Below are 22183 nucleotides of genomic sequence, written 5' to 3' on the forward strand. Positions count from 1 at the left end.
GCGACATAATAATAATTACAATAATAAATGATTTTGTCTCCTCCACAATTTGTTCATCTTCAGCATTCTTTCCAGGGTCTGGAGGATCATTTCCATATTGTGAGATTCCTCTACAACAACTATTATTTGACGCTTAGTGGCTCACTTCTATGATGTCCATTGCCCCCTTCCAACACGACACTGTACAAGTGCGACACGGCACTTGTACACAATGGTTGGGTGAATAAAACTATGCTATCATACTCATCATTTGCTTCATTTTATCGAGAAAAACTATACAATACCTTCACAATGTCACGGATAAGGTTGCCGTTGAGTACAACATCAACATCGGCTGGAGCCTACAAGTAGCTTAGCTTAGCTTGAGCATTAGGACAACACAACAAAACAAAACAAAAAAATACTGAAATGATGTTCATCTCTTGCTCACTTTTGATTGACAGATTAAGATAGCGGAGATTGTTTTCATGATGATGTTGCCTGCTATGTAGGCAAATCAATTAACTTTTCATTAGATGACCAAATATAAAACCCACCCTACCTAGCTCAAATATGCACGCACACACAACACACACACACATTCTAAAGCACACTTTTCACCTTGGCCTATTGGAATTTCAATGACGCAAGTTTAAATAATTGCACACAAAGGCAAAATAGATTGAATGGTACCTGAGGTGGTGGGGGACTGTTTCACCATTCAGGAGATAAATTACATCTTGCCCATCCAGTACATATAAAATTCTGTATCTTTTTTTCTCTCATCCCCCTGCTTCAAGGGAATGCAAAGCAAACATATTCACAATTATTGTTAAATTTCACTATGGTAGATATGTTTCATTAGCTTAAAACAATATAGACCTAAGGTAATTTGTCCTAATTGCTTCAAGAAAGCCTTAATTGGGCCATCTTCAGTTACCAGTAATAAGCAAAGAGGATCTATTTTAGTTGAGGTATTTTAAAAAGCTGTACTGACCCATCAGAGAAGCAATTAGGAAGAGAATATTACCAGTTGGAGAAGATCAAATTCATAGTTTTAACAAGTGTCTTTATCTGCCTCGGAATCATGATTAATACAGTACTCGTTCTTTTTTGTTTATGTGGGCATGCATGTGAGGTAACAATGTACGTGACAGTAGTAAAATCAAATCATTCATTTTCAAGGGAAACTAAAGCTAATTAAAATACTGCATTTGTGGAATACACATAAAAATAGATTAATTCACAGATTTTTACATTAAATAATTCATTGCCATGAAATTTCCCCCCACCCAAGTGACCCAACACCCAGAAAAGATTCAAGAACCTTGCCGGTGGCTTTCGAAATAGCTACACTGTCCGTTCCACGGAGGCATGAGTAAAGAAGATACAGTAAATGGTCTATCCTATAGTGTTTACATGTAGAGAAGACGGGTAGGGGGTGCTCCAGGAGCATAGGGTACCATAACGCCTGATATGTTCCCTGTATGACCAGTGCCAGAGTTTCGGTCGCATAGCCAGCAATAAGTCGGATACGTTTCTACTCTCCAGAGAGGGTTGAACTCCGCCAAAGTTCCCCTTTGCCACCGGTTCTGTTCATAACTTTTATGGGCAGGATTTCTAGGCATAGCCGAGGTGCTGAGGGGGTCCTGTTTTGTGCCTCAGTATTGCATCCCGGCTTTTCGCGGATGGTGTAGTTCTATTGGTAAGCGGTTGATACTGGATGGGTCCGCCCTCCTCGAAACGATGTTTGGAACTATTCGAGGCTCCATTACCCGGAAGTAAAATCTTATAATGGATCCCTATGGGAGTGTTGCAACTCTCTTTCTACATGGCTTTGCCCCGAGTGACAGGCTGCTGGATATGAATGAGGAGGACGCAACTCAACAAGTAATAAGTGTTTATTTGTTTGATAAGATATTTTTGATCAATTAAATATTTCTGGGTAACATCTCTATGTAGTTATACAATATTAAGACATGGCTGCGGATTATAGTCAGGTGCGGCATGTAAATATGAATTTTTTTCTTATCTTTATTTTCAATTTGGGTGGAGGGTCTTGATTTCAATTGTTCTCTATAGTCTGGAAATTACAATACCTAGGTTGACTATAGGTTTCAATATTACTGAGTGGCTTGTCATAGGACCTATCCGTAGGCAATGTCAGCATCAACATCTCTCTCACGAATTGTATGTATGCCCTTGTGTTTGAGCGGTGGATGAGACAAGATGTATTTCCACTCAGCTGTGTGCTCCTCCGTTTACATTACAGAGCAGAAAACATTGATTGTCTTATTCAGAAGCTCCAAAATTACTTGGCTTATATTGCCATCAGATGTACTTTGGAAGGTCCCAAGCCTGAGCTGCGTAAATAAGAAACAATGAAGGTGCCAAGGGTATATTCTCAAGTGGGCTCACAGCTTTGGCCTTAGCTTAAACATCCTGACAGCCAACATATCCACAGCATAATGAGTTCGAGTCCCTAAGGTATTGGGATAAAACTAAACACTCGGTCTGTCCTATCAACATGTGTATTTTGGTGTTGATGTGAATGTGTTTGCGAATGAGGTTCCTCTCCCAAGAGCACTCTGGTAACTCTAAATGCAGCTCATTGGCATAAGAGGATTTGACTTTTTTCCCTTGTTGTGGTAATGAGTTGTGATAAACACCAGTGTATGAGTTCCTTCTTTCATACATACTTGCAATTCATGGAAAACACCTTACATTGTTGCCATTGATGTTTCCCATGAGTGTTGATGGTGTCACAAAACGTGAAATCATGTGAACATGGTTTCCCCTTGTTTGTTGGAAAGAGGTTCCCTTGTCCAAAAATTCAAAAAATTTATACCGTCCATCATATTGAGATGTTATCATGTTGAGATGTGTTTTCCTCTTATTTTATTTTTTTCACTCGCCACTAAGCCACCACTGTAACCTCTTAATTGGGGATGTTCAACTTAACTCATGAGCTTTTGTCTCAATTTCTCACCCACACCCATGGGATGCAAACTGAGTTTGAATGGAAGTGAATATTCACTACATTAACCATTTATATTTACATAATAATTCAAAATTCTGAACTAGGTTCACCATTCCAAAAATGTAGTAAGGGGGTGTGTGTTTGCTGCTATTTCTCAGATATTGTCACTCGACTAGGCAGAATCTCTGTTTTCAATGTTACATTGCACTCATTTTAATCACCTATAATGCTGACAAAGAACGGTTGTCCAAGATTTAAACACACACACACACACATATATACTGTATATGTGTATATACTGTGTATATATATATATATATATATATATATATTTCTTTCAACAAAGCAATGTTGGGCCATACTGCTTGATAAATCCATCCAGCATGCATAGAAAAAAAAATAATGGGGAAGCTCTGATTTCGAGGTTTTTTTATGTGTCGATTTAACAAACCTTGGCCCCAACAACCCAGCAGAAGTAGTATGTCCGTCAACGCCGGGCCGTACTGCTAGTATATATATATATATATATATATATATATATATATATATATATATATATATATATATATACACACACACACACAGTATATATGGTGTATATATACTGTATATAACAGTGGGGCTAATAAGTATTAGGTCAACCATTAATTGTGCAAGTTCTCCCACTTGAAAATATTAGAGAGGCCTGTAATTGTCAACATGGGTAAACCTCAACCATGAGAGACAGAATGTGGAAAAAAACTCAGAAAATAACATTGTTTGATTTTTAAAGAATTTATTTGCAAATCATGGTGGAAAATAAGTATTTGGTCAATAATAAAAGTTTATCTCAATACTTTGTTATCTACCCTTTGTTGGCAATAACGGAGGCCAAATGTTTTCTGTAACTCTTCACAAGCTTTTTACACACTGTTGCTGGTATTTTGGCCCATTCCTCCATGCAAATCTCCTCTAGAGCAGTGACGTTTTGGGGCTGTCATTAGGCAACACGGACTTTCAACTCCCTCCACAGATTTACCATGGGGTTGAGATCTGGAGACTGGCTAGGCCACTCCAGGACCTTGAAATGCTTCTTACAAAGCCACTCCTTTGTTGCCCTGGTTGTGTGTTTGGGATCATTGTCATGCTGAAAGACCCAGCCATGTCTCGTCTTCTATGCCCTTGCTGATGGAAGGAGATTTTCACAAAAAAAATCTCTCGATACATGGCCCCATTCATTCTTTCCTTTACACAGATCAGTCATCCTGGTTCTTTTGCAGAAAAACAACCCCACAGTATGTTATTTCCACCCCCATGCTTCACAGTTGCTATGGTGTTCTTCGGATGCAATTCAGTATTCTTTCTCCTCCAAACATGAGAACCTGTGCTTCTACCAAAAAGTTCTATTTTGGTTTCATTTGACTATAACACATTCTCCCAGTCCTCTTCTGGATCATCCAAATGCTCTCTAGCGAATCGCAGACGGGCCTGGACTTGTACTTTCTTCAGCAGGGGGACACGTCTGGCAGTGCAGGATTTGAGTCCCTGGCGCCGCATTGTGTTACTGATAGTAGCCTTTGTTACTGTGGTCCCAGCTCTCTGTAGGTCATTCACTAGGTCCCCCCGTGTGGTTCTGGGATTTTTGCTCACCGTTCTTGTTATCAATTTGACACCACGGGGTGAGATGTTGCATGGAGCCCCAGATCGAGGGAGATTATTAGTGGTCTTGTATGTCTTCCATTTTCTAATAATTGCTCTCACAGTTGATTTCTTTACACCAAGCGTTTTACCTATTGCAGATTCAGTCTTCCCAGCCTGGTGCAGGTCTACAAATTTGTCTCTGATGAGCTTCGACAGCTCTTTGGTCTTGGCCATAGTAGAGTTTGGAGTGTGACTGACTGAGGATAGGTGTCTTTTATACCGATAATGAGTTAAAACAGGTGCCATTAATACAGGTAACGAGTGGAGCCTCGTTAGACCTCGTTTGACCTCAATAGAAGAAGTTAGACCTCTTTGACAGCCAGAAATCTTGCTTGTTTGTAGGTGACCAAAAACTTATTTTCAACTCTAATTTGGAAATAAATTCTTTAAAAATCAAACAATGTGATTTTCTGTTTTTTTTTCCCCACATTGTTTCATGGTTGAGGTTTACCCATGTTCACAATTACAGGCCTCTCTAATCTTTTTTAAGTAGGAGAACTTGCACAATTGGTGGTTGGCTAAATACTTATTTGCCCCACTGTGTGTGTATATATATATATATATATATATATATATATATATATATATATATATATATATATATATGTGTGTATATATACATACACATATGTACACACAGTGCCCTCCATAATTATTGGCATCCCTGAAAAAGATGTGTTTTTTAGCCTCTAATATATATTTTTCAATTCAAATAATATGGGACTTTAATGGAAAAAAAGGGAAAAATCCAACCTTCAACACAAGTGCATTCATTCAGTCGGGAAAAATCCCACATAAAGAAAAAAATATTTGACATCAAATAATGTGTGTCACAATTATCAGCACCCCTGGTGTTACTAAACACAAAAATACACACGGTCTCAGGCTTCAACTGGGACCGCGTGCTTTGGTCAGATGAGACCAAGATTGAGCTTTTTGGCAACAAACACTCTAAGTGGGTCTGGCATGCCACGTAAGATGCTTATGCTGAAAAGCACCTCATACCCACTGTGAAGTATGGGGGTGGGTCAGTGATGCTATGGGGCTGTTTCGCTTCCAAAGGGCCTGGAAACATTGTTAGAGTGCATGGCATAATGAATGCTTTAAAATACCAGGACATTTTAAATCAAAATCTGTTGCCCTCTGCCCGAAAGCTGAAGATGGGTCGTCACTGGCCCACAATGACCCTAAACATATGGCCAGATCTCCACAGAAATGGTTCACCAGACACAAAATCAAGCTCCTCCCATGGTCATCTCAGTCCCCAGACGTTGTTTTGTTGGCAAAAGGGGGTTGTACAAAGGATTAATACCAGGGGTACTAATAATTGTGACACACATTATTTGATGTCAAATATTTTTTTCTTTTTGTGGGATTTTTTTCCCCACTGAATGAATGCACTTGTATTGATGGTTGGATTTTTCTCTTTTTTTCCATTAAGGTCCCATATTATTTGAATTTTTAAAAAAATTATGAGAAGCTAAAAAACACATCTTTTTCAGGGGTGCCAATAATTATGGAGGGCACTGTATGTATGGAAGAAAACACAGACAAGGCTGAAACACACAAGGCTGAAAAAGCAGTTTCTGCTCTTGCACCCCTCTTTAAAATAAACTGCTGTATTTTAATCCAAAAGCACTGTTATGTTTGATAGAACAATATGTCTATATGCTTCTATAGCAGTTTCATGGCGCATTAAAACCCCAAACTATTTTTAATTTGCCCGTTTTGCTCCGGATACCCCAGTTTACAGACATCACGCAACCAATTTAGTTTCAACCCAGCCATAGAAAGATTGTAAATAATTATATTTACTATTCAAAATGTCTATCACTTTTTAGCTTAGAATAATAAATTAATGTCTTATATTTTGTTTGAAAAATAAAATTACCCTAAAAAATTATTCACTCGCATATTTTAATTTTTAAACAAATTACGTCACAATGAAAAAAATAGTGTCTGTTAATAGGTCACGGATATCTACCATGGTGTCTTTAATTATGCTCTCTCATGCTCTCACCTCGAGTTTAATTTATTTTTTTTCTTTTTAAATGCCCTCCAGCTAAAATTTTTCTTCCAACAGAAAATTTTAAGCTTTCAAATCATGTACAGTGTATCACAAAAGTAAGTACACCCCTTGCATTTCTACAGATATTTAAGTATATCTTTTCATGGGACAACACTGACAAACTTACACTTTGACACATTGAAAAGTAGTCTGTGTGCAGCTTATATAATAGAGTTAATTTATTTTCCCCTCAAAATATAACCATTAAAATCTAAACCCTCGCAACAAAAGTGAGTCCACCCCTTTGAAACTATGTACATCCCTAAATGTCCAAATTGAGTACTGCTTGTCATTTTCCCTCCAAAATGTCCTCTGACTCGTTACAGGAGTGCTGTCAGCATTGCTGCAGAGATTGAACAGGTTGGAGGTCAGCCTGTTAGAGCTGACCATACGCCGCTCTCTACATCAAATTGGTGTGCATGGCTGTCACCCAAGGAGGAAGCCTCTTCTGAAGACAGTACACAACAAAGCCTGCCCGTCTCATCAGACAATAGGACATGGTTCCAGTAATCCATGTGCATTGTTGACATGTCTTCATCAAACTGTTTGCAGGCTTCTTTTTCATATATTTACCCTTTTAAACTTTTATATTTTGGATCGATTATTTATCATCTAAAATATCTGAGAAAATGCGACGGTAACAAAACAAAACAAAAAAAAATACAACTAAGCGATAGTTATGAGGTAGATATCCGTGAGTTATTTACAGACACCATTTTTTTCATTGTGACGTAATTTGTTTAAAAGTTTAAAATATGCGAGTGAATAATTTTTTAAATGTTTTTTTTTTAAGCGATATATTGGACATCGATTAATGATTCTAAGCTAAAAAATGACATTTTGAATAATAAATATAATTACTTACCCTCCTTTTATGGCTGGGTTGAAACAAAAGCGGTTGTGCGATGTCTGTAAACGGGGGTTTCCAGGGTTAAAGGACAAAAATAGTTTGGGGCTAAATGCGCCATGAATCTGCTATGGCAGCATATAGACATATTGCTCTATCAAACAACAGTTCTTTTGGCTTAAAATACATCAGTTTATTTCATAGAGGGTTGCAAGAGCAGAAACTGCTTTTTCAGCCTTGTCTTTGTTTTCCGCCATATATAAAACAGAAATACAGTGTATCATGCTTGCAAAATAATAAGTTTAGTATTACCAGTTCCTGCCTCATTTGACTTGGCTAATTACAGGATAATCAATATTAACAAGTTTAATGGACTAGTTGGCCATGTGCTACTTATGAAATCGCCAAATAAAAGGCGAATGTTAAATCAGGCTCAAAAAGTAGTTGCAGTCGTGCTGCATTAAAACAGTGTATTAAATCATTTTTATCTATCTATTTAATTGTTTTACAGTTAAAGTAAATGCTGTCACTTTTCTGCTTCATATATAGTACAGTAATACATACTGTAGTTCCACAGAATTCCTTGTAAATTAGATTTAAAACTTGCGTCTTGAATTGGTGCTTTAGTTGACCGCTTTTAATGATGTTTTCTTATCTTCTTATGTCTATAATAATGTGGCTTTATCTTTTTTTCACCACAGCTCATTAATCCTGTGTTGGATGAGCAGTCATTAGACATTTAGATCTGGTTTTGTCACTTAACAGTAAAAAAAAGTGTTCAAGACAATATCCATGTATTTATGTGTGCTCATGCGTAAAAAAATATTGAAATAATGAAATAGATTGAAAATAGCTACATTCAACGTTTGTGTTATCAACCCTCAAGAGTCCTGAGCAACTAAGCACGCATGTATAACGTTTGTGCATTAAGATATGTAAAAGCTGACCTTAAGATAAAACTTGCAGCTCAGACATCCCTAATATTATCCTCCCCTAAAGAAGCAGATAGATAAATTCCAGCCCTAGAGAACAGGTGCGTCTCAGACAGCAAATTATACATTTGAGAGTTCATACCCTCCCTCAATTGCCTCCATCTATTTATCCAAGTTGGTCGACAGAGAATAGGAGTAACTCCTCGCACTACATTTCTTTTAATCCACGTGACACTCTTGCTGTCACGATATGTGCATTTCATGCACACAGAGCTAATCGAGAGCTTCCATCAAAGCTTACTCCAAGCATGTAGAATTTCCGGATGGATATTCAGATATTTCCCCTATGTTCGTCACCCTTCACTTGCTATTTGATTCAGATGAATGATTTGAGCAGATCTGGGATTAAAATAGCAGATTTCTGTCCTAAAGTAATGTGGATTCAAGTGATTACATTTCCCTTGTTTCAATATATAAATATATATAATTTCCATCTGTTTTTGTTTTACAGACTGGTTATCCAGGAAACTGAAGCTTCATGACAGACATTTTTTTGGGCATTCCATTGTGTGTGTGTGTGTGCACTCAGCTCAAAGGCTGGAGGGTTTTCTAATATGTTTGGCTACCAAGGGAAATAAAGACTGAATACTGGTGGTCAGACTAATCGCCTGCAAACAGCCTCTCACTGCTGTGTGTATTTTAATTTAAGCCATGGATGAATACACAAGTGCACACACAGCCGAGTGTGCACGAACACATACAGCAGCAGTAAGAAAGCCATCTTTTGGAGAGTTTTTCCACAAATCTTTTTTTTTCTGCCAGAAGGAAATTCAAGAAATGTGATGTGAGATGAAACAACCAACTAATTATGAAACTTGCCACATGGAACAGCCAATAAACAAAGAACATTCTATCCATTCGATTTACTGCATATCCTCTTTATGCAAGGAAGTTTTCCAGGTGTACTAGTCTGCAGTGTTGTGCATGAATGCGTTCAATGAACAATCCTTCATGAACATGTTTATATTTTGGGCAAAAGTGAATTGATTGGATAATATTTCTGTCTCATGTTACTGTGAACGCGCTCATTCTTGCGGTTGTGAGCTGTGTTCATAGCTTTATTCATGAGTGTAGAATTAGAGCCTTTCCGACAAAACTGCAGATAAAAGAAACACAAAAGAAAAACACAAGCAAAGAAAAAAATCTTAACAATGGAAAACTTGATACGGCAAGGAAGGCAAAGCCAATTCTGTGCGACCAGCAAGCAGATGGATAGTGAAGTAATTTTTATTAAACAAAGACAAAATGTTGGGCGGCTGGCGGGGATGATGGGTCAGTCAAGGGCTGTGGCAGGTGGCTTCTTCCAAACACGAGCTTTGCTGGGTGGGTTTCCTGAAGGTAGTGATGTAACGAGCCAAGCCTTCGAGGAGTGTGTCAAGTAAATGAAGGAACGTTTCCACGATGTGCGTATCGAGACCCGCTTCATTTAGGGGACGTTCCAAAAAACAATGACGTCCGAAGCCTCGCTGCCCAGCTGTACCATGTGATTGCTTCAGGGAGTGCTTTCGATTTTGCCGCACGGCTTGACAGGTCGCATATATTAACATCTACATTCAAAATGTGCGTGTTTGAAGGAGAGTTGAGGTCAGGTGAGAGTTTGGATAGTTTGGAGAGTGAAAGGTGTAGGAGTGAGGATAGAAGGACTAGTAAAGTAGCTGATAGGCCAGCAAGAAAGAGGACTTCCTCTGTGTGGAAAAACTTGTCTTTGAATAACACTATCCTGTTCCTGTAGCTACATGAATGTCCAATTTACGCAAGCATAATCTGCGCTGTTTTTCAGGTTACACAAGCACGCTTACTGTCCTCTCCCTGATTACGCTTATGCGATTTTCAGAAAAAAGACATTGCACAACCTGCCAAATTAGACAATACTATTTGGGAAATCATTTTCCCACATACACTATATTTTTTAAAAAATAGTCGGTTTTACTTCATGAGGAATGTACTGTATGTGGCCACTCCTCCTACTGGACCCGAAGTTCATACGTTTATATTTATTATATGTTGTACGTTGATCTTTGGGGAGGTGGTTAGCATTGCTGACTATAGGAGACATCGCCATATCATATATTTTTATGACTGTCAGGTACTGTTTATGTGTTCGTGTGCGGTTTTTATTTCATAGGTACAGTAAAGGTTCTTTTTGTTTTTGTTTTTTTCTTTTTGATTAGGAAGGTACTGTCCCCTCATACATTATGGTCACACAGGTTATGAGTTTGATCCCATTGCTGAAGACGTATGCCAAATTTAACTTCTGTGACTGGAAAACAATTAAAAGAAAGGTGAAGAAAAAAAAACATACACTTATGTGATGATCTATGTACATCAAGGATTTGCCAGACAATATTTTGCAAAGTAATTCCTTCCCATCAGACACACACACACACACACAAATGAACAAATAACTTATGCGGTTGGGAGACAACTGACTGTTATTATACACTTACACGTAGGTGGTTCCGTGGACACATGAAGCTCCGATAAATAAACCCTTTCTCAAACCAATTGACTCAAGTGGTTCAATGCTTCATGAGGCTTCATGTCACAATCACTTCCTGAAGGCAAAAAAGAAATAAGGCAACGCTTCAAAAATCAGTATTTGTCAAAAAGTCAAGATAGCTTCATTGACCAATGTACCACATTTGACTGGCAGAATTATCCATCCAGCACCTGCTTTGTGCAAAGGCCGCTGCTTAAAAGCAGTGGTGATTACAGATGAGTTGCAGGTGCACTCCCACATCTGCTCCACCCAGCCTGCTAAGACTGAACTAATGCCATGTGTTAAAACAGGAAGTGTAATAAAAGTAAAAGTAGTGCGGAGTCTGGGCAACGACCACCACAAAACTATCCAACCTGGCAAACCAACCTGCCTGTCACGGCTATGTTGTTGTAACAAATATGGCAGCATGGACACAGGAGACAACAGCTGTCGTAACCCATGAGAGCTTTTATGGCGGCAAATAAGCATTGTTTTATATTAAGTTGGACTCTCAATATTATCCAAAGGTGCTAAATAAACATATTACATCATAAACATACATGTGCAACATGAATGTGGTGTAAATAAATCCTTAACGGTACCGGGAAGACTTTAACTGTGAGAGAGTGGTGTGCAGTCGAGTTGAGCACAGCCACAAGGTAGATGTTTGTGAGGACTTCTTTCGTGTGAGTCCATGACCAAACGGAAGTAGATATTCCTTTCTTTATGGAATGTTTTTGGGGGTTTACTTTGGAATCGCTGCATTCATGGCTGTTTATAATGTTACTCGAATGTGCAAAACTACAAAGTTGCAATTTCTGATGGAGTGCAAAATCTGACAGAACAACGGCCCAGTACCAACGAACAGGTCAGTACCGAAGCAGATTTTAAATTAAATATAAAGATAAATCTGACAGTTTCAGTGTTAGAGTGCATAAAATATTTGCTATCTCTGGTTCTACTGTAGATCAACTCTATCAATAATAGCTTGCAGCAGTTATTGGGAAGAAGAAGGGAACTACAAAAGTTATTTTTTTAACCATGAACTTCGTTTTTTTTTGTTGTTGTTTTTTTTTTTTTATTATGAACTATGAACTAAACAGTTCAGCAATGCGTGGACTGAAATTTTAACGAGTTCATATAGAAAATTAACTTTCCCAACACTGCTAGTCTGCATCCTATTCCTCAAAAATAGTTGTGTTCTACCTACGATTAAGCACACAAATGTTTCACTTACACTTATAGACAAATATTTATCTTTTTAATTGACTTCTCAAGTTTTTGGGCTGTTGGAGGAACCTAAAACACAAAGCACAAGTCATCACAACTTGAAGAGCATGTAGAATCTTATATTAATTAAAAAGTAAACAGTGTTTGAGTGTAAGTGTGAGTGGGAATGTTTGTCTTTACTCTCCATTTGCCTGCCTGTAATTTGAGTGCACCATGCCAGTAAGATCTAGCTCACCTATTATACTGAATTAGATATGCAGTACAGAAATGTATAGATGCCTCTAGAACAGTGGTCTCCAAACTATTCCACATTGGGCCGCAGTGGGTGCAGGATTTTATTCCAACAAAACAAGACGACACCTTTTCACCAATCTGGTGTCTTACAAGTGTCATCAGTTGATTGCAGTCAGGTGTTGCTTGTTTGACTCTAGAAAATTAAAAGTTGGGTAAAGCACACAAATATGGTCCAAAATGCACCATTAGAGGTACAGAGATCATAAAAAAATGTAGATGTTGCCAGTGGTGTAATGTCAAGGTTACTCGCAATTCAACCCATGAGAGAAAAAGGTATAATGGGCAGGGGTGAAAGTGGCTAGAATTTCTTGTGGGAACTCCCTGATGCGAAGGTTGCCACAGAGCCAGAAATTTTGATTATTCATTTATTTTTATTATTATTATTTTTTATTTTTTGTGTCAAACCTCCTAAAACTACTGAAAAGCAAAGAAAACTGTTTTGGCACAGTTATTTCTATAACACCTACAAAAACTGATTTCCATTCAAAATTGTATTAGCAATAACCTCAACCTCCATCTCCTAATTTTTATTTTCCCTAATTTCCTCACATACTAAATGCCAAATCTGAATTTACTGTACTTAAGAACATAGGATGTATATTAAAATTGCAGTTAATGTAAACATTCACTTTTGCTTTCTTTCTTTCTTTCTTTCTTTCTTTCTTTCTTTCTTTCTTTCTTTCTTTCTTTCTTTCTTTCTTTCTTTCTTTCTTTCTTTCTTTCTTTCTTTCTTTCTTTCTTTCTTTCTTTCTTTCTTTCTTTCTTTCTTTCTTTCTTTCTTTCTTTTTAATAATAAAGATATAAGTAACATACATTCGGAAAAATAAGTACTTATATTATGCAGAGTGAAATGGAATATATTTTGAAGATCGCGCGAACATTGACTGTTTAAATCATAAGGAAATGAATAAGTAGCCTAACATGAATGAACAAATATAAGTCCAAAGTGCACATTGACAGCTAAGATGTTCTGAACCTCCCCATCAGAGCAAATAAAACTAAATATGATAAATAAGCCCCCTCAACTCTTTCCTTGCTCTTAAAGATTTGATCCATTTTTTATTGCATTGCCCTTTTTTTGTCACATCAATTCAACAAACTTTTTTTTTTTTTTTTTTGCTCTTCCAGAAAACATGCACTTTTGAACCAATCAGAGCTAACTATCTCTGCTGATCATCTGTCAGTATGTCAGCCAATTGAACGGATAAATGAGTCCAGGCGTTTTGCTTTGCTGCGTGCATTCGCACATTGACGTGACTCATCATCGTCAGACTCAGATAACTGCAGCAGCTGGGGAAACCTCCATGCCGTCTGTGGAATAAAATAAATAATAGATATCGGTGGAAACAGATTACGCGACACAAGCACTTTATTATGCTTGTTGTTAACACTTGTGTATGTAAATCTGATGTTGGTAGATTGTTTTCTTCTTGGAAATGAAATGCATGTGTGGCAGCTTAGCATTTTGACAGTTGCTGTCATATTTTTGGAATCAAAACACCGTGTATCGGAACAGCATTCCGGCCCTGAATCTTATACCAGAACTGCGTTCCGGCCCTGAATCTTATACCGGAAATGCGTGCCTGACCGTTCTTGCCCACTTTCACCCCTGATAATGGGTAAACTAAAAAGTGCATTTTACATTAGTCTTAGATTAAGGGAGTCATTGTCTGATACCCCTCTGCAGTTGTTTCCGTATAGTTTGATCATGAAGGTAATTTCAGGTGTAAACAGATTCAACATGTTAGTTGTTGTAGGAGAGGAAAAAGAGAGAACAAATGGCTTCTCACTCCTTCAATGTAAATTCAAACTTTTCTCCACCAGACAAGATACACTTATTTTCAAGGCCCCCACAAAAGGGTTGTGCTTTATTTTTCAACATGGGTGAAATAAGAATTTAGATTCATAGGGCAAACCTGTCTGGGAGCAATGGATGAGAGGATGGTGATAGGACTTAAGAAGAGGTGAGGTGAGATGAGGAGAGAATGAGTGGGCAGAATTTGGTGCGTGGAATAAAAAGAGAACTGACTTGGGTGGATAATAATGTTAGAGGCATTTTCAGAGAAAATAACCAAACATAAAAAACATGAGCAAGTTTCATGGGCACATATGGGGTTTCTGCTCCAAGACTTGTTGACAGTCATATACGGTAAAAATGTTTCGCTTTCTCTCCTTTCACTTATTTGTTTTTCTTTTAAGCAGAACTGTTTGCTGCATTGTTTTTCAAGACAACTTTTCATGTTAATGTGTGCCATGGCAGTTTACCTGCACCTCTCTATTTGAAGTCACTAAGCTATGAAGGATGACTCATTTGAAATAAGTGTTGTTGTAATGCATCCCATTTGAATCGGATGGATTTCAAAGCATGTGTCCTTTGAAGTCAGTATTTACCCTCCTCGGTGGCCACACTTCTTAAAGACAGTCTTCTGAAGTTTAAGCATGAGCCAGTTGGGAGGCAATGCTTATTACTAGACAGCAAAGAAGAATTGAATGCACAGCTGAATAATAGCATTTTGGTGACATGACTATTATATAAAACTGATTTGTGAGTGTCCTTAGTTTTGTTGAACCTTATGGTAAATTGCCATAATAATTAGACTGGAAAACTACCCGAATTTGTGAATGGATAAACATCGTCAATCTTTGTATGTAAGTTCAAGTGATTTTTATCCTTTTTTACTTTGATCAAATTCACTTTTGTTGGAGGTAAAATTATGTTTTCAACTTTTACTCTAATTGATGCAGGATTCCCCCCCATTAATATCAAACAAACTGTCTAAATTGAGTTAAAGTAAAACTGGGATCACTGAGTTTCTTAACTCTGGACCTCACGCCTTTACAGATGGAAAGAATTTAACAGATTACTAAAATCTCCCAAAAATCTTTGATGCAATTGTCACGTTTCGGCTGCTGGTCAGATTGTGTTCTCCTTATAGAGTGTGGGCGGTGTTCTCACGGTTGTACCTGCACCCAATCTCATCAGTGGGATATTTAAACTCAGGAGACCCAAACAAGGGTTGCCGAGATATTGTCTTGCTGGTCCCCATTGGACGTTTTGGAATCTCGAGCCTGTCATCACATTTAGCTAGTTTCACCCCTACCTGGGTTTGTTCCTCTACCACTTTCGTTTTTGGAATCCTCTGCCTTGTACAGGTATTTGTGTGTGTTTGTCTTAGTTTGTTACCTTGTTGGCTTTTTCCCTAACACCCTGGTTTACCCTCAGGTTAGTCTTTGTGATCCCGTCGACCTTTTTTGCGATGGTGGTTTTTGTTGCATTTATGAAGCCTTTGAACATATTCTTCATTGTTGTCTACATTGGGGTCCAACCTTATTTTCTGCATTAGCAGCCTGTAGCAGTTATTCAAATTTGCACCCAGTAAAGACCCGAAGCTTCTTGTGTATAATAGTGTACAATCAAAAATTATTTTGTGGGGGGGGGGGGTATTTTTCAGTGCAAAAGCTTTTCTAAGGACTGTCAATTCGTTCCACACATTTACAACTAGTGGAGCAACTAAATATACAACATTCAGCTACACAGATTCAGTCGCAACACCTTCCGGATAAATCTCAGTCGAGCTCTCAAGAAAGAGATAAAGGAAAGTCTCACTCTTTGTTCCAAACTATTCAGCACTTAATGAGTAACATGACACATCTATCAATGGGCAACTCAAAAATTAATAATTGTATATGTTCTTAAAAATAAATTACATCACCTAATCTATAACCTCAAGGGAAAACTCAACCCAATCTGGGGATTAAAAAAAAAATAATAAAAATAAAAAAAGAAAACTTGAGAAGAACAAAAATGAGGGCAATCAGACGACATAGCTGAAATGGATTCTGAGTGGGCAACATATAAAGATGCTATAAAATGTTGGCTAAAATCTAAAGTTTAACATGAAGAAGTAATGCATGTAGACTCTTGGGGGGCTCTGTTTCTAATAGCAAATATCGCAGTTTGTGTCACCTTTAAATAAACAAGTTAATGAATGAATGCCTGTGATCTAGGATATTATAATACATGAATGACTAGCAACTGAAAACAAGGTAGCTATAGATAAGGTTTAGGAAAACTCAGCAGGCTGAAATTCTTTAGCTTCTTCAGGGAATATACCCATTTGGCAAGAAGATGATTAACTAATTAACATTTTTCATTTTTATATTCAATAAAAATGGACAGGTGATGTGAGCATTTAGTTACTACGAGTAGTAACACCCTTATCAAAATAGAGTTGAAACAAATCAAATTGAGTCTATTGTTACCAGCTGACAATAAAGTGGTACTCCACACTGTAAAAAATTGCTGTAAATTTACAGCCAATTTTGAACACTAAAATACCGTTTTTGTGTTCAACAGCTTATTACTGTAGTTAGCAAAGCATTGTGGGTAGTTAGCAATGCATTGTGGGTTACCAACATTAAAGTGACAAGACAAATGCTGTAAACGGTATGTTAATGTTTCAATTACATGACACTACCGTATTTTTCGGAAACTGAGTTTTGACTGGAAATTTGGAGCATGGTCAGAAATCTGACATCTTTTACATTGTGGCAATATAGACGATGTTTTTTGCCAACTTAAATTAAAATAACTAGACGCCGCAAATAATTTGCTATCAAATCCTGGAGGACCTAATTAGCCATAATTTGGATGTTGGAGACTCTTCGGAGGATGACTTTAGATGAAATTTGCTACTCTTCAGTGCTTGTTCTTCAACTTATATTGGGATTTATGTGTACCAATTTATAATAGGTGAGTTAATTAAGTCTTACTTATATTACCTAAATTATTTTATATTAAACTAAAGTTCTGAGGATTGCTTGATGGCAATATATAATATTGAATTTAATTCCTCTGGAGTGCCAGTAGAGGGCAGTTTTCTATTGTTCTATTGTTTCTATTGTTGTTGTTATTGCAAAAGATGCAGCTGAGTGAATTTTGGGGAGAAATAAATAAAAAGTGTTTGCCGGTGAGCGGTTAAAAAGGCAAAATCCGAGTGTCTCATATGAATCCAACAGTGGAGTTTCAATACAATAAAATTTATTTTTAATTATTTCTCTATTTATATTATTATTTATTTAATGTATTAAGTTTATTTTTTGATTGTTTGTAGTTTTAAATTTTGATGTTGCAAATGTTAGCTAAATGCATTAGCGTTAGCTGTACCGGATGATGTATGGGAATTGAGCCTCAGACTACAACATAATTACATCGACGCAAACACCAGACTGGATGTTTTGTTGGCCTATAGAAGGGGTCCCCAAACTTTTTCCTGTGAGGGCCACATAACTTTTCCCTTCTCTGATGAGGGGCCGGGGTCAGTTTGTAACAGAAAAAGTGTGACGATTGCAGTAGTGCCTAAATGTAAAAATTGATTGTTTTTCAGAAAGCCACAATCAAATAACCCTTTCTGGATTCTTCACGGAACAAAAGTAAATAAAATAAAAATAATATAATATAATATAGTATAATACAATATAACATAATATCATATCATATAATAATAACACTATTAATTAAATAGATAATAACCAAATAACCTTCTCTGGGTTCTTCACAGAAAAAAGCAAGAAAATAAATAATACTTGGAAAAAAAAGGGAAAAAAATTGTTCATGGGGCCGGACCAAATGTGGAGCCGGGCTGTATCCAGCCCACGGGCCGTAGTTTGGGGACTGCTGGCCTATAGGGACTTTAGGCTATATTATTGTATTATTTGACGTCGCCTCCATTCTATTCTACTCATAAGTTATATGTTTCTTGTTGTATCCCCACTCTGATCTAAACTGGCCCTTCTCCAAAAATTGTAGTATTCCATCACCCTGAAGGCTGATTTATGCTTCTGCGTAGCGGTGACGGCGGACCTACGCCATTAACGCAGACCCGATTATGACCCTACGCCATAGCCTGACGTGCACCTCCAAAAAGTCCTGACTACACATCGTGTCAACGCGCTTGACGTGAACATCGAAGGACTGTGATTGGTCCGCTCAGAACATTGTTTCCGGTTCAGCACAACAACAACACCATTTTCATACATTCGCAAACAACTTCTGTGTTACCTACGCTTCAACATTTGTATCGACAACATTTGTTGTTCAATATTAATCAGCTGCAGCTGCAAATGCACACGTTCCATCTCCATTGCCATTGCTTTCAATGACCGTTGGAAAATGAAAGGAATTCGACAAGAGTCCCCCAAAACCATACAAAGACAAAGCCCCACCAATCTAGTGGTATGGCAGTGAATTACTGTGAAAACGTCACTGGCTGCGACAAACTTTGTCCCCACATCACACGAGACCAATTTTTACATTTGGAGTAAATTAGACAGGTGCTTTTTTGCTTCAGTTAACTTTTTTTAAAAACTCTTACTTCTTCATATTGAAGAACCCATGCAAGGCATGGGAGTATTATGGACAATGATTTTTCACGCATTGCAAAAAACCCTGATAAACATCAACAAAAAAAGCATTGAGCAGACAACCAGAGCGTGAATTGGAAAAGCACCGGCATGCAAGCACTATGGAAATGATGCACAGCTGGAAGAGATTGGCCAATCAACCCATGAGCAACCCAGAGCTATAAAAGCAGGAAAGGAAGATTGCAGCCTGGTTTGGCTATTGACACTTGCAGTCCTGTGCAGCTGGAGACGTTGGCAAAAGATAACCAGAGAGGCAGCCGGTAAGCAGCAGAATTAAAAGATGAAATTTGCCAGAAGCGGCCATTAGCACATGGGTTTATTCACCGGTGGAAATGTTTGGACAACTGTAGTATATTGTTTAGGGGTAATTTGGGATTTGTCCTTCACCGATCACCACTTCTCACCCAGCCTGTCCTGCTTGACCCGACTACACCAGCTCTCCAGCCCGATCAACCTCCTCAGCCCGTCCTGCTTGTCCAGACTATGCCAGCACTTCATTGAGCTCAACCTGTCCTGCTTGCCTGTCCCGATTACGCCAGATCTCCAGCCTGCTCAGCCTGACCTACACGACCCGACTGCACCATTTCTAGTTCCTGTCCGTTTTCACTGCCTGCCAACACAATGAAATAAAACCTGTTCTGTTTCGCACCTGACATCAGCATTTTTTTTGTTAAAAACGCAGCATACTTAAACTCCTCAGTTGCCTGCTCTTTACTGTGAATTCAAGTAACACAGGACTATACAGTTTTTCCTGGATTAGACTACTACTGTTAAATATTTTTACATTACCAAGACTGTAAAATAAGTCTAGTACTGGCAATCCTGCTGACGGACTTTTACTGTATTTTCTATAAATACAGGAATCAACCGTTTTTCTGGATTACGGACTATTACTGTGAAATATTTTTACATTACCAGGACTGTAAAATAACGGTCTGGTAATGACAATCCTGCTGACAGACTTTTACTGTATTTTCTATAAATACAGGAATCAACAGTTTTTCTGGATTACGGACTATTACTGTGAAACATTTTTACATTACCAGGACTTTAAAATAACAGTATATAAATGAAACCCTGCTGCCAGCTCTTTACCGTTATTTTACACTGAAATTTTTTACACTGCAGTTGGATAACAGTTGACTGATGTTAAGGATATAATGGAACTTGCGTCAACTGCGCTCCACTTGGTCAAGTGTTGGCAGTTATCTACAAGTGCAAACATTTGGAAATAATACAATTTGCATGGATATCATTTACTACTACAGCCTTGTATTCCACTGCTATGCCGATGACACCCAGGTGTATCTTTCCGCCAAAATATCTACTCACCTCCCCCTAGTACCTTGTCAACTGATACCTTTTCTTAAATATTACTGTTGAAAATGCACTTTCAGTAAAACAACGGCGAATTTGTGATTTTTATATTCAGTTGGATGATTAGGATCAGAATAAAATAATTTGGAGTTTAGCAGATACTCAAATCAATTAATCAGAAAAGTAATTAAGTAACTTTTAAAATCAATTATATTCAACTATCAATTATATTCAATTAAATTCCAATGCATAGCCAAATTGATTTCCCCAATCTCGCCCACAAACTTAATGAGAAGTATTTTAGAAAATTGAAAGCTTAATGTTTTTCCCCTTATCAAGTAAAGTCTGATCAAATAATATTTTCTCCACACATAGCCTGTTTTCTCTTCTGGAACTACTAAAATTTATACCACTCTGTCTCTTGTGTATATGTGAATGAATGTGTTTCTGCCTGTGTGTTCTAGCTGGTCAACCACCCAGCAGTTGTTATGTGTAATCCCCATTGTTACTGAAATGCCACCACTGTTATTATAGAAGATTTATTTGCTGCACCGAGGGATGGAGTCGGGATGCCAGTTTTTGGGTGTGTTTGTGTATGATTAATAGTATATTACACAAAGGAATAGAGTTCGAATGCCAGAATATACAATATATCTACGAGTATTTAAGATTTACAATCAGACAGATCCAACATTGTTCTTGTACTAATTGACCAATCGCACAGTATAGTGTATGGTCAATTTATTCTCTAATTCTCGTCAATTATAAACAGAAATACAAGTATAAAAATGTAATTTGAATATGAGAATCAGATCCTCTGAGCCTGAGGCACCATACTTACCGTGCGCTCATTCATGTTGTATCCTTTACGAGGCGGACACCGGGTTGTTTTTGTAGCCAAATTTTCCTGAGCCAACAGGTGAACAACGGTGCACATGTGTGCTCAAAACTCTGACATCCAATGAGTCAATTATATCTACTGTATATAACATTCACCAAAATGTTGGAATCCAAGTGATATATCAACACACCACACAAGTCAAAAGCAATTCACCTGTAATTTGTTATTTTTTAAATGAAAGGGTAATTGCTGTAGTATTGTGTTTTTAATATTGCAAGACATTTTTGATATCCTAAAGGCTATAGTCGACCCTTTATTTGTATATTTTATTTAGCAGTTTCTGGTGTGAACATTGGTTGGTCAACACCACATCTGCTCAGAGCTGGTACAAGCTTGTTTGTAGGTGGCGCATTGAAGAGAAGAGACTAGATTATTACCTTGTCACCTTTGTAAATTTGTATTATTCTGTAAATTTGTGATGTTAACCTCTACCTTTTTGTTTTTTATTTTATTTTCTAAGAAACTGTGCACTGATAAAGATAGCTTCTCCTGTATGTGCCAATGTCTCCACGTTCCTACGGTTGTAACTACAAGATGAATCCCATATGTATTTCTGGCATACGTGACCAATACATTTGAAGTCTTACTCCTTGCATTATTGGTCTTCTTCTGTTACATTGCCGAGAAGTGCCCCTTACTACACCAATGTGTTTGTTTCTGTGTGTTGGAGTCTCTGAACTCTGCAATAAAGGACTATCCGAGTTTCCAGATGCACAAAGGGAGGTAATCAAAACTGAGAAAGAGGGAATACTCAAGCATGTTACACAAAGAAATGTAACTAAAATGGTTTGCCTATTAGTCTGGCAATTGTGTTTCTGGATCCAACCTGGTCAAAAGCAGGCTTTACTCAATGAACGTCAAATTTTTCTTTTTTCTCTTTCAGAGCCACACACCATTTTATTTCCTCACTCAGTCAGCAAGTGAGTGTTGGGGAAGCCTTGTTAAGCTGTCTGTCACTGAATACATGGTATTTAAAAAATAGTGTGCACTGGA

This window comes from Corythoichthys intestinalis, chromosome 6, assembly GCF_030265065.1.
Source record: "Corythoichthys intestinalis isolate RoL2023-P3 chromosome 6, ASM3026506v1, whole genome shotgun sequence".
Lineage (NCBI taxonomy): Eukaryota > Metazoa > Chordata > Actinopteri > Syngnathiformes > Syngnathidae > Corythoichthys > Corythoichthys intestinalis.